The sequence below is a fragment of the Carcharhinus amblyrhynchos genome, chromosome 12 (assembly GCF_965287045.1).
Source record: "Carcharhinus amblyrhynchos chromosome 12, sCarAmb.v2.hapA, whole genome shotgun sequence".
Lineage (NCBI taxonomy): Eukaryota > Metazoa > Chordata > Chondrichthyes > Carcharhiniformes > Carcharhinidae > Carcharhinus > Carcharhinus amblyrhynchos.
This window is the reverse complement of record NC_137335.1, coordinates 51,585,990-51,601,235: the sequence shown is the minus strand read 5'-3', so window position 1 is coordinate 51,601,235 and position 15,246 is coordinate 51,585,990. Positions and strand designations below refer to the sequence as shown.

Here is a 15,246-nt window from a genome sequence, read left to right as displayed (position 1 = left end):
GCAGGATTATTATTGAACTGCATCATTGAATCAAAGTCTCAAGATGGTGGTGCATCTCTGCTTCCAGACCAACTTTGACTCTCCCCTGTCTGTGTTCACATCCCTCCAATCATCCTGGAATCCCATGTTGTGCAGGTAGATCTCCCTCCTGTAATTCTCCAGTCTCCCGCATGTAAACCTGGAGCCCATAGTTATTGCTGTGGACATTCCTGCCCTCCCCTCTGAACCCATCACTATGAATGCCCCCATATCCGATGTGAACCTCACACCTTTCCATCTTGAGGCTGTGCGCATGGTCACTTGCAGCGGCATGTACCGACCCTCTGCCGTCCCCTGAGAGTGCTTTGAGAATCCCCGCCTTTATTATGTTTTCCCCATTTACAAACTGCAGATGCTTCCCTGACAATGGCCATCCCAGCTGCAGCCCAATACTGAGACAGCCAACCTCAGCACCACCAAGTTTGTGAGACAATGACCAAGCCCTGCACACTTGCGCCTGACCCTCTTTGAGTACACAGGCCTTGCCCCCTGGAGCAAATCCATGACATGGGTGCCATGTGTCACCCTATAGCATGGCCGGCAGAATTACTTGAATTAGATGAGGGCAGTGTAGTTGATGTAGTTTCAGCAAAGCCTTTGACAAAGTCCCACATGGGAGACGTATTAAGAAGGCTGATGCACATGGGATACAGGGTTATCTGGCAAGATGGATTCATAATTGGCTTAGTGGCAGGAGACAGAGAGTGGTGACAGATGGCTGCTTTAGTGACTGGAGGCCAATGACCAGTGGCGTACCACAGGGATCTGTGCCAGGTCCTCTATTGTTTGCCATTTATATAAATGACATAGATGACTACGTGGGAGGTAGAATCAGCAAGTTTGCCAATGACACACAGATTGGCCATTTGGTTAACATTGAGATTGAGTGTCTTGGTTATGGGAAGAGAAAGATGAGATGGTCAAATGACCAGATAAATGGCAGTTAGAATTTAACCTGAAAAGTGTGAGATGATGCACTTTGGAAGGAGTAATTTGACGAGGAAGTATACTATGAAAGGTCTGATACTGGGAAGTTCCGAAGAACAAAGGGACCTTGGTGTGTTTGTCCATAGATCTCTAAAGGCGGGAAGGCAGGTAAATAGGGTGGTGAAAAAGGCATATGGCACTCAAGCCTTTATCAGTCAGGCTATAGATTACAAAAGCAAAGAGGTCATGATGGAGCATGGGCAGGATGGTAGCACAGTGGTTAGCTCTGCTGCTTCATAGCGCCACGGACCCAGGTTCGATTCCCAGCTTGGGTCACTGTCTGTGTGGAGTTTACACATTCTCCCCACGTCTATGTGGGTTTCCTCCGGGTGCTCCTGTTTCATCTTACAGTCCAAAGATGTATGGGTTAGGTGGATTATCCCTAAGTGTCAGGGGGACCGGCGAGATATAGTTGCATCGAACTATGGTGACGCCACAGCGGGAGTACTGTGCAGTTTGGGTTGCCACGTTATAGGAAGGACGTGAATCTACAGGAGGGATGCAGAGGAGGTCACGAGGATGTTGCCTGGGATGGAACATTTAAGTTATAACGAAAGATTGGATTGGCTTGGGTTGTTTTCTCTGGAGCAGAGAAAACTGAGGGTCGACCAGACAGAGGTGTTCAAGATTATGAGGGGCATGGATAGGGTGGACAGGGAGCAGTTCTTCCCCTTAGTTGAAGGGTCAGTTAGGGAGCATAGGTTAAAAGTGAGGGGTGGGAGGTTTAGGGGGGATTTGGGGAAAAAACGATTTTACTCAGAGAGTGGTGACGGTCTGGAATGCACTGCCTGGGAGGATGGTGGAGGCAGGTTGCCTTACATCCTTTGAAAAGTACCTGGATGAGTACTTGGCACATCATAACATTCAAGCTATGGGCCAAGTGCTGGTAAGTGAAATTAGGTGGGCAGGTCAGGGCCTTTCATGCGTCGATGCAGACCCAATGGGCCAAATGGCCTCTTCTGCATTGTAGGATTTTGTGATTCTGATTATTCTTAATCTCCTAATATGACGATGAAGTCCACAATGTACTAGAACAAACCGCCTCTAATCTTCCAACCCAACCTTTCAGCCTCAGAGCAGGGATGATGACAGTTTGTCATTTGGCTCTCCTGTTCCATCAGGACTGACCACATCATTTCTCTCCTCCTCCTCTATGAGTGTCTGTGCAGCCCTTCCCTCTTATGCAAGCCTTAACTGCACCAACCCCCATCATGAACGTGTGCACAACCCTTTCCTCTTGTCCCACACGAAACCCCGATTTCCTATGGGAAAGTCTATGGCTGGAATTTTACCATCCTGCCCACCACTGGAATCGGAGCGGACAAAGAGTGGACCATGAAAAGGGCTGTTGACCTCAGGGGGAATTTTGTGGTTTCAGGATGAACGAGGCCGTAAAATCACACCCTGTGGACCCAATTTTACCAAAAATTCGCACCCGTTTTCGGGCACGAAATCGCGGTAAATTCGGGCGTCAGTCTGTAATGTGATCTGCACCCGAATCCGATTGCGCCTTTACCGACACCCAATTTGGGTGAGGAGGGGGGCGGGCTCAGATGGATCTCTGGTTCGGAGGGGGATGGGGGGGAAGGATGGCGGGGAGGATGGACTTGGGAGAATCTCCACCACCCCTCCCCCCAGCCAGACATCCATCTGAGCCCGCCCCCCCACTCCTCCAGCTGACGCCAGTGGAAGACCTGGAAGGTGCTGCAGGCTGTCCAACGAGTGCAATAAGAAGTGTCACAACACCAGATTAAAGTGTAACAGGACTTTAACCTGGTGTTGTGAGACTTTTTGCCGTGCTCACCCCAGTCCAAAGCTGGCATCTCCACATCAATGAGTGCAGGTCAGAAGGATGGTGGAGGGAGAACGGCAATCGAGGTAGGTTGGGGTGTGCTCTGCCAAGGGGGGTCTGCCTCCCGGGGGGGGGGGGGGGGGGGAGGGATGGCAGGGACTGCCACCTCCCAGGGGGATCCAATCGCGGCTCATTCCCCCCCCCGCCCGCTGTCTCTGCTGGTTTTGTTTTTCGTGCCTGGGTGTGCTGTTTCAGATTTTTTTTAGAACTGCGCATGCACAGTTCATAGCTCCGATCGTTCTAGCAGCGCTAAGCCCCGCCCACAGCATGGACTGGACTGCAGCCGGCAAGAAGCATCTGGGCGCGCTGGAACGAGGATTCCGAGCTCAGCTCCATTTTACTTTGATTCAAAGAAAACTGTTGGATTAAAAAAAAGTTAGCCAAGGCTCAGCGATTGTATTCATGGGTGGCACAGTGGTTAGCACTGCTGCCTCGCAAGTGCCAGGGACCCAGATTCGATTCCAGCCTTGGGTGACTGTCTGTGTGGAGTTTGAACATTCTCCCCATGTCTGTGTGGGTTTCCTCTGGGTCCGGTTTCCTGCCACAGTCCAAAGATGTGCAGGTTAGGTGGATTGACTATGCTAAATTGAACCTAGTGTCAGCAGGATTATCAAGGTAAATATGGGAATGTGACCTGGGTGGGATTGTGGTCAGTGCAGACTCAATGGGCCGAATGGCTTCTTTCTGCACCATAGGGATTCTATGTTGTGAGTCTAAAAGCTGTGGTTCCACCTAAAACTTGAGTACATAATCTAATTTGACATTTCAATGTGGCACTGAGTGAGATATTAAATGAGATATTAAATTGAGCGCTTGTAAGTATAAAAAATTTAATGACACAATTTGAGAAAGGGCAGGGTGCTCTACCTTGCCCTGGTTAGCATTCACCCTGATACAGCACTTCAAAGAACAGATTGGTCATTTTAATACTGTTGTTTTCCAGACTTTGCGGGGCTCACATTGCTGACTGTGTTTGCCCAGACGTGTTATGCCTCAAAATTAATTCAATGATTGGGAAGCATTTTGAAATGCCCTGCAGGAATAGAAGGCATGAGATGTATTGTTTAATTTTAAAAGATGGAAAACAATAATTACATGAATTATTTTCTTAACTTTGCTAAAGGTTTTCTGGAATGAATGCCAACTACTATTTGGCAAATAACCTGTGAGTGCTTCAATTGATAAGTTAATGCTGTTCTATCTAACAATGGCTCAGCTATATTAATCTCTGCATCAATTCAACTTACAATGTCGCAGCAAACTATAGTATAAAGTAGGTAGTGATTTGATGCTGCCCTTGGGAAAGCAATGTTAAATCCCATAAAGGTACTAATTTGCACCATTTAACAACACGTCAGTAAAGTTCTTTTAAACCCATTTCGTACTCATGAAAGTTGATTATTCCCAACAATGAAAAGCTTCATCATCGGTATTAGAGCATCAGTGAGTGGAGTTCCATGTACGTGAACATTATCTGCATTCATTCATTATGATTTAAATAAGTAATAGTTTTGTGCATATCCTCCACATGCTGTTCTCCCTGTGATGAGTTGCCAATCTGCGCTATGCCATTGCAGTGAGGAGCCAAGTGAGGGTCAAATATGTCTCCCTGGGGAAGGAGGAAAAGTGTCAAGGGGATCAATCACCATAAGGATTTCATGCAAAGCCCTCAGTTGTGAAGGAGAACTTATGGAGGCCTTCAAATAATGTGGCATGTTTAGAATTAGAGCAGGGTTTGAGAAAAAAAGACCATTTAGTCCATCCTGTTTGTGCCATGTCTCGGCAAGAAGATCAGAGATAGCTCTGTTATCCCTGTGCCCTCGTAGCTCTGCATTCTTATTTCAGGTAATTATCCAATTCCCTTTTGAAAGTCACAACTCAATCTGTTTCCACTACACTCTCAGGCAGCATATTCCACTCATTGTGTAAAGAGGTTTTTTCTTATCCACTTCTCACAAGTAGTTTAATTCCTTGCTAATACTTCCTGACCTTTCTGAAAAACATTTAACCTGGCTCTCATGGTGTATAATCTCACTTTGGTGCTTCCATTTATCTATTTCTCTTGTGTTATACGACTTTGGCAAATCGAATGCCATGTGTAACTGAATTTTTACCATGTGTGATGTCAGAGAAATTTGGGTTGTCAACTGTGTCATATTCCTGTAAGTCATCAGAAATTAGTTTAGTGGTTTAGACAATGATCCTTCAATGAATGCTTCATGATCTGAATAAACCTTTCAGCCAGCCCATTTGTGGCAGATAGACAAAAAGTGCACTGGATGAGTTGGATTCCGTGTTCCTTTAGATAATTTGTGAATTCTTGATGATGGCCAACGGTTTTGGGTGAGAAGTGTCCCTGCAATATCTCCTCAGTCTTGTTATAGGTTTCTGAGCCTAGCTTTTCTATATGAGCTCCACCGCTCGGTGGTCCCACGACGCCAAAAACTCCTGCCATTTCTACTATGGGAAGAGCTTGCGGAAGCACAATGTGCTACAAAGATTTTAGCACTAACTTGTTATTTTTTCTTTCAAACAAGGTAACCTTGAACTCAGCCTGTTTCCATCTGAATTTTACAATACCCCAAGCTCTAAATTATTGTAGCAGGGTAGTCTTTTTTTTTACTCACAATGCTCCCTATAGTGCTCCAGATCTATCCAGGCAAAGCACATGGCGAATATCTTTTTGATGTTGCTTTCTTCAAAATCTTCATTTAAATTCAGTAGCTGCTACCGAAATTTGGCACCCCTCCATGACCAGCTTTGGTGAAGCGATGTTTTTATCTTCATAATCCAATCTAGATATCTGTAGCATGGATCAAGGGATTTTCTATTTATTTCACTTGGGAGTCTGCCAGCCTGGTTCCGATCTCTTTGTAGCTGGTTTTCATTATGTTTGGATATAAACATAGACTATCTATGCACTATAAAGGATGTGCAGACCAGGAAGGTATAAACAAATACAAGTTTTATTCGAAAGGTGTTTACCCTACAGGCTGTTAGGATAGACTGCTCATTTGCCCGCGCAAACAGGTGATTACATCATCATTACATCACGGGATTGGACTTTGTAAAGCAACCTTGCTCTAAGCCAGAACAAACAGGATGATAGCTGTCAGTATGCATCTTAAAAAGGAGTAGATAGCATAATGCAAACATTTTTGAGATGAGGGGACTGGAAAGTTGTAAATGCAGCACACTTCTTCAGAACGAGGGAAATAAATCAGTCAGAAAATTGCTGACCGTCTCATTTACCTTGCATGTGGTATGCTCCCTAAGCCCATAATTAGGGATGAAATTAGAGCACACGCCCAGAAAGAATAATAATGGGCTGTCAACTTGATGCATTTAATTGGTTTTTTAGTAAAACGGAATGGACATAGATAAATACAATACGATGGGTTTGTATAGATATTTTCAGAAGATGTTTGGAATGCCTACTACAAATTTTAGATTTTTCATTCGATATTCCTTGTTTGTTGTGTCAGCGGTAGGTAGAATAAATGGAACTCGCATTCTATATGATACAGTGTGTACCATTACTGTCCAATATCAAGGTAAAGGGCAGTGTGACCTAGGGCTGGTAAAAAAGGACATTTGTTGTATATTTCAGCTATTCTAATGTCACAGCAGTCACTTTACGTATTCTCCCATCTTCGATGAAATCAGACTGCAAATAATTCTGTAGGATGAGACACAATTTAAAACCAACAACCTGGTTTATATTTAACAATCTGGCCTATTTTGCATGAAATATGCAAATGAACAAAATATAGATTTCTCTTACCATAAATTAATAGACCAATACTGCTCTTCTATATGAAAGCTCACTTTGGCAGAAGGTGGAATGATTCACAATGGCACATAAAGGCGCAATAGATAATTACTTTACAATTTTGATGACATATTTTAAAATCCTATTTAAACAAAATAGCTTGCACGCATATGAATTTAATTAGTATTCTATAGTTTATAGAAGTGTTCACTCTATGTGAATTTCTTTTGTTAGCTGAGATTGTGTCATGCCAATGACAAGTGCCCATGTCATCAGCTGTGATATAATCTTATCTACAATATAAAGAAAATAAAACACATAAGGACGGCATGGTGGTTAGCACTGCGGACTCACAGCACCAGGGACCTCAATTCGATTCCTGCTTGGATCACTGTCTGGGTGGAGTCTGCATGTTCTCTCCATGTCTGCATGGGTTTCCTCCGGGTACTCCATCCACAGTGTGAAAGGTATGCTGGTTGGGTGCATAGGCCGTGCTAAATTCTCGCTCAGTGTACCCAAACAGATGCCGGAGTATGGCGACTATGGGAATTTTGCAGTAACTTCATTGCAGTGTTAATGTACATCTGCTTGTGACATTAATAAATATTTTTATTTCAACTTGTATTCAATAGGGTTGAAAAATAGATTGCGTAAGATGACTTTCAATCAATAGGTTGATTATCCTGCAGGTGAAGGACAATAATCAACATGTAGAATTCTTTTTTTCAGTATTTTGTTTGGGATCATCTTGCAAGCTATCCACACAATTTATCATTCAAGATCATATGGCAGTGCACTACAAGAATCTATTGTCAACCAAAGGTACCATACATAAAATGCAGATATCTGTGTTTGATTGTCAATCGCGGCTACACATTAGGTTAACAACAGACAAGAATGTCTGGCGTGAAAAATTTGTACATTTTTAATTTTGTTAATATTGTACAGATATCGATTATACTTGATAATGTAAGGCCACAATATTTGCTGAAAAGACACAAAACTTGTTAAAAATTAATTATTTGAGGCATCTCAGGAAGTACTTCTGTAACTCACTAAACTTAATTTAAATTTGTACATGAAAATTTGCAAGAACAGGACTGAATGTAACTTTAATCAATAGTTTAAAACAAGTGCTGGAGGTTAGCAATCTTGTGGCCATGTGGTAATGTCACTGTCTCTAAGCCAGAAGCTTAGAAGTCAGAAGTCCCACTGTGGGATTTGATGGCCATGCAGAATACATTCACAATGTAACCAAACATGGTGATTATCACCCTGCAAATCTTTCCATTAGGCCAATGGCTGTTCAAACTGAAGTTACAGACTGTAACGGCAAACCATCGTCGCCCTTTATCAGCTATACCATGGTTGCCAATGCCCTCTTCAGCCATGATAACTGAGAAGTGAGTGGAGGTTAGCTGTCAATTATGCATCTGGCCCGTTTTTGTTTCCATTGAGAGTGTGTGTAGCAAGGTGGCTATTCTGCCAGTTTCCAGCTGCCACTGAATTTTAAGATCACCCCTGATATTTGTTGTAGAATGACAATCAACCATAATCATGTGTGAGGCAAAAGAGTTACCTTAATGAGACAATCAAAGAAAAAGAGAAAAGGACAGATTTTCTCACTGACAGTTTGGACAGACATGCTGGCTAGATGCATTGACCATGCTAAATTCTCCCTCAGTGTAGCCGAATGGGCACTGAAGTGTGGTGATTGGGATTTTCACAGTAACTTCGTTGCAGTGTTAATGTAAGCCTACTTGTGACCAATAAGTAAACTTAACTTAGTATCATTAAGGATACACTCATAAATAATAAGAATACAGGCAAATTAGAAATTATTTTAAGAACTCAGAGCATCACTATTCGTACGTAGCTCAGTGCTGAATTATGACATTCATTTGAACCTGGAGATACCAAGATTGCTATCAGTATCAGAGCAGCTACTACACCCAGCGTACATGTTTAGTGTAGACTTGTTCCACCCGCATTCTAGCTAGCTAACTATGATATATTTGACTAAAGGATTCATTTCTACCAGTTAAAAGTTATAGAGTATTTCCATGATATTGTGACATTTTTACACTAATTTGATTTACACGCGTCAGATGAACTGTAGCAAGTGTACTGGTCTAATAGACCATTTCTCCAGTTCTGGACCATCCCTTTGGATTGAGTCAACAAAATTAGATTCACCTTTAATGCAATGACCTGTACTTGGACTATTCTGCCATGTTTTGTAGCATTACGAGTTGCTGCTGGTTATTGAATTCTTGAGTGTGAAATGTTTCTCTAGCTCCAAATACATGAATACAATACATCAACATTGGTTTACTCAGGCCTTCCTTTTCCAAATATGTGGAAAATCCTATACTCAAGTTTTTACTTTGAAAAGTCTTTAATACTTTGTGAGGCAGTTGCAAGCTGTTTAGAAATCACTCAAGTTGTGTGCGTGTGCGCTTTCTTTGAACGTTTACTATTATAGACAAAATGCCATCCAGGTAAAGTAATTCATGCAATTTTCATTGTCTTCCTATTCATGCATATTTCAGCCGCTGTTGATTCGTCAATGCCAAGGAGCATGTTTACCAGTATTAAATGTAAGTACTTCATTCATCAGATATCCCAAGATCAATTACAGCAGGCAGAGTTTTTCTTCAGGCATTAGGAAAATAGCAGACCTTGTACCTAACAATCCTGCTGCTATCTTAGATGGCCCTGAAATACATAGAATATACAGCACTGGAACAGGCCATCCAACCCATCTACCCTTCTCTGGTGTCGATTCTCTAAGCGAGCTTCCTCCTATGCCCTCTTCTCATTCTTTTTTCTACCCTTCTATTTTCCTGTTGTTTAGGTTTCTTGTCTTCTGTTTTCCTACCTTCAGTTTCATTTGGTTTCTTCATGTGCTTATCCAGCTTCTCTTTAAACGTGTCTATGCAATCTTTCTTAAAACCCATCTTCAGCCACCAAAGGCATACAGGGTCCATCCGTGGCACTTCAGGGCCTACACCACATCCATGCTGTCATCTTTTTATGCTCTGATGAGAAAATGACAATTAAGTTTTTAAATATAGTACATTTTTGCATAGCTTGTCAGATTGGGATGTGTACAGCCTGTCATTTTATTAAATTATGGTTTGCAATTATAGACTGTGTATTATGGTTAAACAGATATTGATACAATTTTACATGGCTCATGGCAAAATATTAACAGTTCCTCATGGTCATTGATCGGTTTGGTGACTTTTTCCAGGAAAGCCGAAAGGACCCCGCAGACCTCTTCATAGGTCAACCCAAAGATGCGCTTGACACCACCACAACAAGCCAGGTGGCGAATGGCCAGCTTAGTAATGCCCAGCATGTTGTTTCAGAGCCCTTGAGGCACAGCTTGGCTCTGCCTTTTCCCAGTCCCTTACTGCCTTTCTCTCTACCCAACATGATCTGCACTGGAAGCCTCACTGAGTATGCAGAGCAGGCTGGATCTAGAATCCCATTGCTGACTGGACTAGCACTGCTGGGACAGAGAGAGGTTGAAGTTAGTTACAACAGGTTCCTGCCAAGCAGATAAAAAAAGAGAGCGAGATGGAGCTAACTGGAAGGCAAAATAACAATTGTAAAAGAAATTCCTACAATCTTGGTCAGCAACTTCACACTATCTCCATTCTATTGCTCCAGCCTGTAGGTCTTGCCCACATTATTATAAATATAACATCCAAACCAAATCCATACCGGAAAATAATTGATCCAATAACTCAATTCTATCTGCATCAAATATATAAAAGTAATATGTAGATCACCCTCATGATACCATTTTTGCTTCTACTGTGTGTTGTTGTAGTGGTGTAATGGTACGGTCACCAGTTAATCCAGAGATCCAGAGTAATACTCTGGGGACCTGGGTTCAAATCCCACCACAAGTGGTGAAATTTGAATTGAATAAAAATTTAAGTCTAAGGATAATCACGAAACTGTTGTTGATTGTTGTAAAAACCTATCTGGTTCACCAATGTCCTTTAGGGAAGGAAATCTGATGTTCTTACCCGGTCTGGCCCATATGTGACCCTAGACCCACAGCAATGTGGCTAACTATCAGCAGCAGCAATTAGGAATGGGCAATAAATGCTGCACCAGCCAACAAAGCCCACATACTATGACAGTATTTAAAAAAACACTATTTTAGTGCTTCTATGAGGTATATCTCCAGTGACTGCAACTTGGGAGGTGGAAGGCTGTTGAAAAGACTTCAGATGGCCTGGCAGGCATCCTTGAGCAGCTCTGGGTCTCGAGGATCCAACTGCAGATTGCAGCATCTCAGCACTGATCAGGGTAGTTGGCACCGACAAGAGCGCTGGGAGCACGGGTAACAAAGGAGCAGCCTTCCTTCCTCCCGAGAGGAAACAGCAGATGCCTCTCCAAGAAGCCGAGGCTACGGCTACAACTTGTACAAGATCAGAGTGCAGGAGTTATATGATACTCTGGATGTCCCTGCCAATACTGGCCTCTCGAACCAAACAACAGCTGTTTAGGTTTCTATGACAACTGTGCGAGTTTCCATAACAGCTGTTAGCAGAGGTTCCGTCTTACTAAGGTGTTCATGATGCTGACCTTTCTCTCCATATTAAGCAGCATAGATTAAGCTCTGCATAAAGCACTTGTCACAAGTTGGAGCTGGATTGTTCTCCGCTCTGAACAATTACAAGCAAGCTCATTCGTCAGGTCCCAGCATGCATTTTATTACATGCCCATAACCAATCTGTGGAAGCCAGTCCCTTGAAGTCAGCGTTAGAGTTCTTTACCGGAAAACTAGTATGCAATATCGCCTAATGTGATTAGCTCCTGCCTACTTAGATCCCACTCCTTCAATCCTGTGCTAACCTTTCCTCTGGGCCCCTTAGGAAATCCTTCAATTTTCCCTTCCCCAGACTTCTCTCCATGAGGGTGGCACAGTGGCACAGTGTCAGGGACCCCAGGTTCAATTCCCAGCTTGAGTCACTGTCTGTATGAAGTCTGCACCTTCTCCCCAAGTCTGCATGTGTTTCCTTTGGGTGCACCAGTTTCCTGGCACAGTTCTAAAGATGTGCTGGTTAAGTACATTGGCCATGCTAAATTCTCCCTCAGAGTAATCGAAAAGGTGCCGGAGTTCACAGTAACTTCACTGCAGTATTAATTGAGACACTAATAAATAAACATTATACTTCTTTAAAAGTGTTTTCCAAACCAGGAATTTTCTTTATTTATGAGATGCATTCTGATGTTTATTTGGATTAAAGGTTCCACATTATATTAAGATGTTGTTAATATTGCCAGGTTATTGTGCTGACATTTTCATGTTTGCTGGACCTCAGCAGTGCTGATGCTGTTGCTAGTCCCACATAATGCAGTAATGGTTGTTTCATGGCTTAATGTTGAGGCATGGCATGCATTATACTTCAATGAACATACACTATAGTTCCACAGAATGGAATATTTCCACTAACTGGTAAATGAATTACAAATGACTCATGGCAAAACACTAATTTAATGCACATGGAAACTAATTTTTAAGTTATTAAAATTTAGGTTCTAGCTAATCCCACTAGAACTTACACAAATTAGTAAAAAAATTTCCAGAGCTGTTGCTGTAGCCATGGAATTGTTGCCGGTTAAATCCTCACTCAGTGGACAACCACCTCTACCAGAGGTCTCTAGACCTCTACAAGGTCTTTACTTGATTTGATGATTTCAATCAGGAACCATTAAAGTAGCCATTAAATCTACTTCCATCAACATTTTTCAGTAAAGTATTACTGATGTTAATGTCATTCATGTTTCTTGTTAAAGATGTTATCCATGAAGAAGCAGGACGTATGGAAAAGATATTTGAAATGATAGAACATTTGGGCAAAATTTCATTGCCCTTCCCAATAACAAGTTTGGTGATGGAAGGCATTTAATCTCAGGGTGACAGGATCCTGCTGGTTACCTGCCTCCACCCCAATTAAGTGGATTTTCTTTGTGCCCCGCTGCCAATTAAAGCCCTAAGTTGGCAATTAATACTCACCTAAGGGCCTCATCCTGCTGCCACTTGTGTTAATGAGAAACAGAACAAACAAACCAGTGCAGGGTTGCTTGCATGCTCCTGGGTGGGATATCTCATTCAAAGTCACTTGGTGCATGATTGAGGGATCCAGCATTTGGAAGAAGGGAAACCCACTGAGAGCCAGTCCTCTGCCCTTGCTACTGACCTCCCCCACGCATGACCACCACCCTGTGACCCACCTCTCTCCATCACTCTTCTATGGCCTAGGATCCAGAGATGATCCTAAGCCTCAGGTGGGTACCCAGCAGATTTTGGTGGACAGGACATCCACCCTGGGGTGATTGATCCCAGTGAAGACCTGCTCCAATCCAGTTAAATTCCATTCTCTAAAAGCGGTGGTGTGGCTTTTGCCAGCTCTCCAGAAGGCAGGTGTAGGACCCCTGCTGTTTGGAAAACTGCCCTGTGCACTGCTGCTTTTTTGTGTACTGCAGCTTGCCATAGTCATGTGACCTCTGAGCAACCATATGCGCGCAACTGGAGAAGCTGCTTTTTCACAGCAGGCAGCTGATGAGGAAGAGTTGATTTTGCCAACTGAACAAGGAATGGAATAGCGATCAGTCCCAGAGATCAGCTGCTCCCCAACAAATGGAACAGATCAGCAACAACACTGACCACAGCAAAGGCTAGCTTTAAACAGTGCCAGTGCAGGATAGCTTTAAGCAGTGCCAGTGCAGGCTATCTTGAAACACTGGTAGTGCAGGCTAGCTTTAAGCAGTGCAAGTGCAGACAAACTGGTAGTGCAGGCTTGCATTAAGCAGTGCCAGTACAGTGTAGCTTTAAGTAGTGACAGTGCAAGTTAGCTTTAAGCAGTGCCAGTGCAGGCAAGCTTTAAGCAGTGCCAATGCAGGCTAGCTTTAAGCAGTGCCCATGCAGGCTACCTTTAAGCAGTGCCAGTGTAGGCTAGCTTTAAGCAGTGGCAGTGCAGGCTAGTTTTAAGCAGTGCCAGTTCAGGCGAGCTTTAAGCTGTGGCAGTGCAGGCTAGCTTTAAGCAGTGCCAGTGCAGGCTAGCTTTAAGCAGTGTGTCAGTGCAGGTGAGATTTAAGCTGTGCCAGTGCAGGCTAGCTTTAAGCTTTGCCAGTGCAGGCTAGCTTTAAGTAGTGCCTGTGCAGGCGAGCTTTAAGCTGTGGCAGTGCAGGCTAGCTTTAAGCAGTGTGTCAGTGCAGGTGAGATTTAAGCTGTGCCAGTGCAGGCTAGCTTTAAGCTTTGCCAGTGCAGGCTAGCTTTAAGCAGTGCCAGTGCAGGCGAGCTTTAAGCTTTGCCAGTGCAGGCTAGCTTTAAGTGGTACTAGCCATGCCATGTAATGGTCACCTGCTCAGACAGTCAGCCAGTCAACAGCATGCTAAGCAATGGCTGGATGCTGGAAATATTTTAACTGGCAGGCAGCACAGAGTTTGCATGCTCCCCGTGCTGCAATCAATGGACATAGATTGATTCCCCATGCCCGATTTTGGAGTTTAACGTATCCCCACTTTAACTGCAACAAATCAACGTGTCAACAGGCTACATAATAAAAAGGCTTTTTTTTTCGTTTTTATACAGTTCTTAATTGTTTGGTCTCCAGATACTACTGGGCTCAATAGTTAGATGCTCGAAATTAGCTACCTTCTGGACTGGCATCATTGGGTAACATTTCTTACCTGGCTGTTGGCTCAGATTTGAGAGTGAACCTAATTCTAATTGCCTTCCATCTCCTTTCAAAGGGATGGAAATCTCCACTGCTCCTGCTCTATGAAGTATTGGAATACTGTCAAAATCCATCCATTAAGGGAAGCTGTGTTCGGCATTTCAAAGCAGAGATCTAAGCCAGTGATTCTGTTCACTGCATTGGAGTTGTCTCCTTCTGCAATCACCCATGTTGCTGTCGGACATACAGGGTGGAATTTTATGAGTTTTTTTCTAAGCGTCCAGCTGGCTTAAAAACGGGAAAGTTCCAGGTCCGTTTTTCGGGTGAATTTTCACACACAATCTCATCCACTTAGTCTCTGCAAATATGGGCTAGACCATTTCTAGTCACTAGAGGCAGTAGACGGGGCCTAATCCACCATACAGCCAGCAGCCCAGATTGGAGCGACAATCTGTGCATGCGCAGGAAAAACAAAATAAAAAGTTCTGCAGACAGAAACCCTGCAGGCCAGATACAGCTTCCCTCTCCGCCCCATGGACATTGAAGACCACCCAAAATTACTGGCCCCGTTACCACCGCCCCCCAACCCCTTGGACTCCCTGGGATATGTCTCTCTCATCACCCCCACTCCCCTCTGGCCCCAATGGCTGACTGACATGACCCTCTCTCCCTTGCCCCCACAATTTGTGCCCCTTGAGGCACAAATTCTCCACTCCCCTCCATCAGCACACCTGCAAGTGCTGACTTGGCTTCCCCTCCATGGTAACAATGCAAACTGCTTAAACTTAGAGAATCTGATAAACTGGTGCAGGAACAGTAATCTCTCCCTCAACAAAATGAAGGAGATTGTCATCAACTTCAGGAAACATAAAGGAGAACATGCCCCTGTC

At 43.6% G+C, this 15,246-nt stretch overlaps 2 long non-coding RNA genes across 2 annotated transcripts in view; both read left to right on the top strand.

Moving 5' to 3' along the window:
• The window catches only part of LOC145350604 (uncharacterized), a 33,598-nt gene extending 26,126 nt beyond the window's left edge, over positions 1-7,472 (top strand). Inside the window, exon 3 of the long non-coding RNA XR_013888232.1 lies at positions 7,380-7,472. This is a non-coding gene — a long non-coding RNA (uncharacterized LOC145350604). The remainder of the gene's footprint in view (positions 1-7,379) is intronic.
• Positions 7,473-9,200: 1,728 nt separating this feature from the next.
• LOC145350603 (uncharacterized) overlaps positions 9,201-15,246 on the top strand; it is a 47,716-nt gene continuing 41,670 nt past the window's right edge. Inside the window, exon 1 of the long non-coding RNA XR_013888231.1 lies at positions 9,201-9,250. This is a non-coding gene — a long non-coding RNA (uncharacterized LOC145350603). The remainder of the gene's footprint in view (positions 9,251-15,246) is intronic.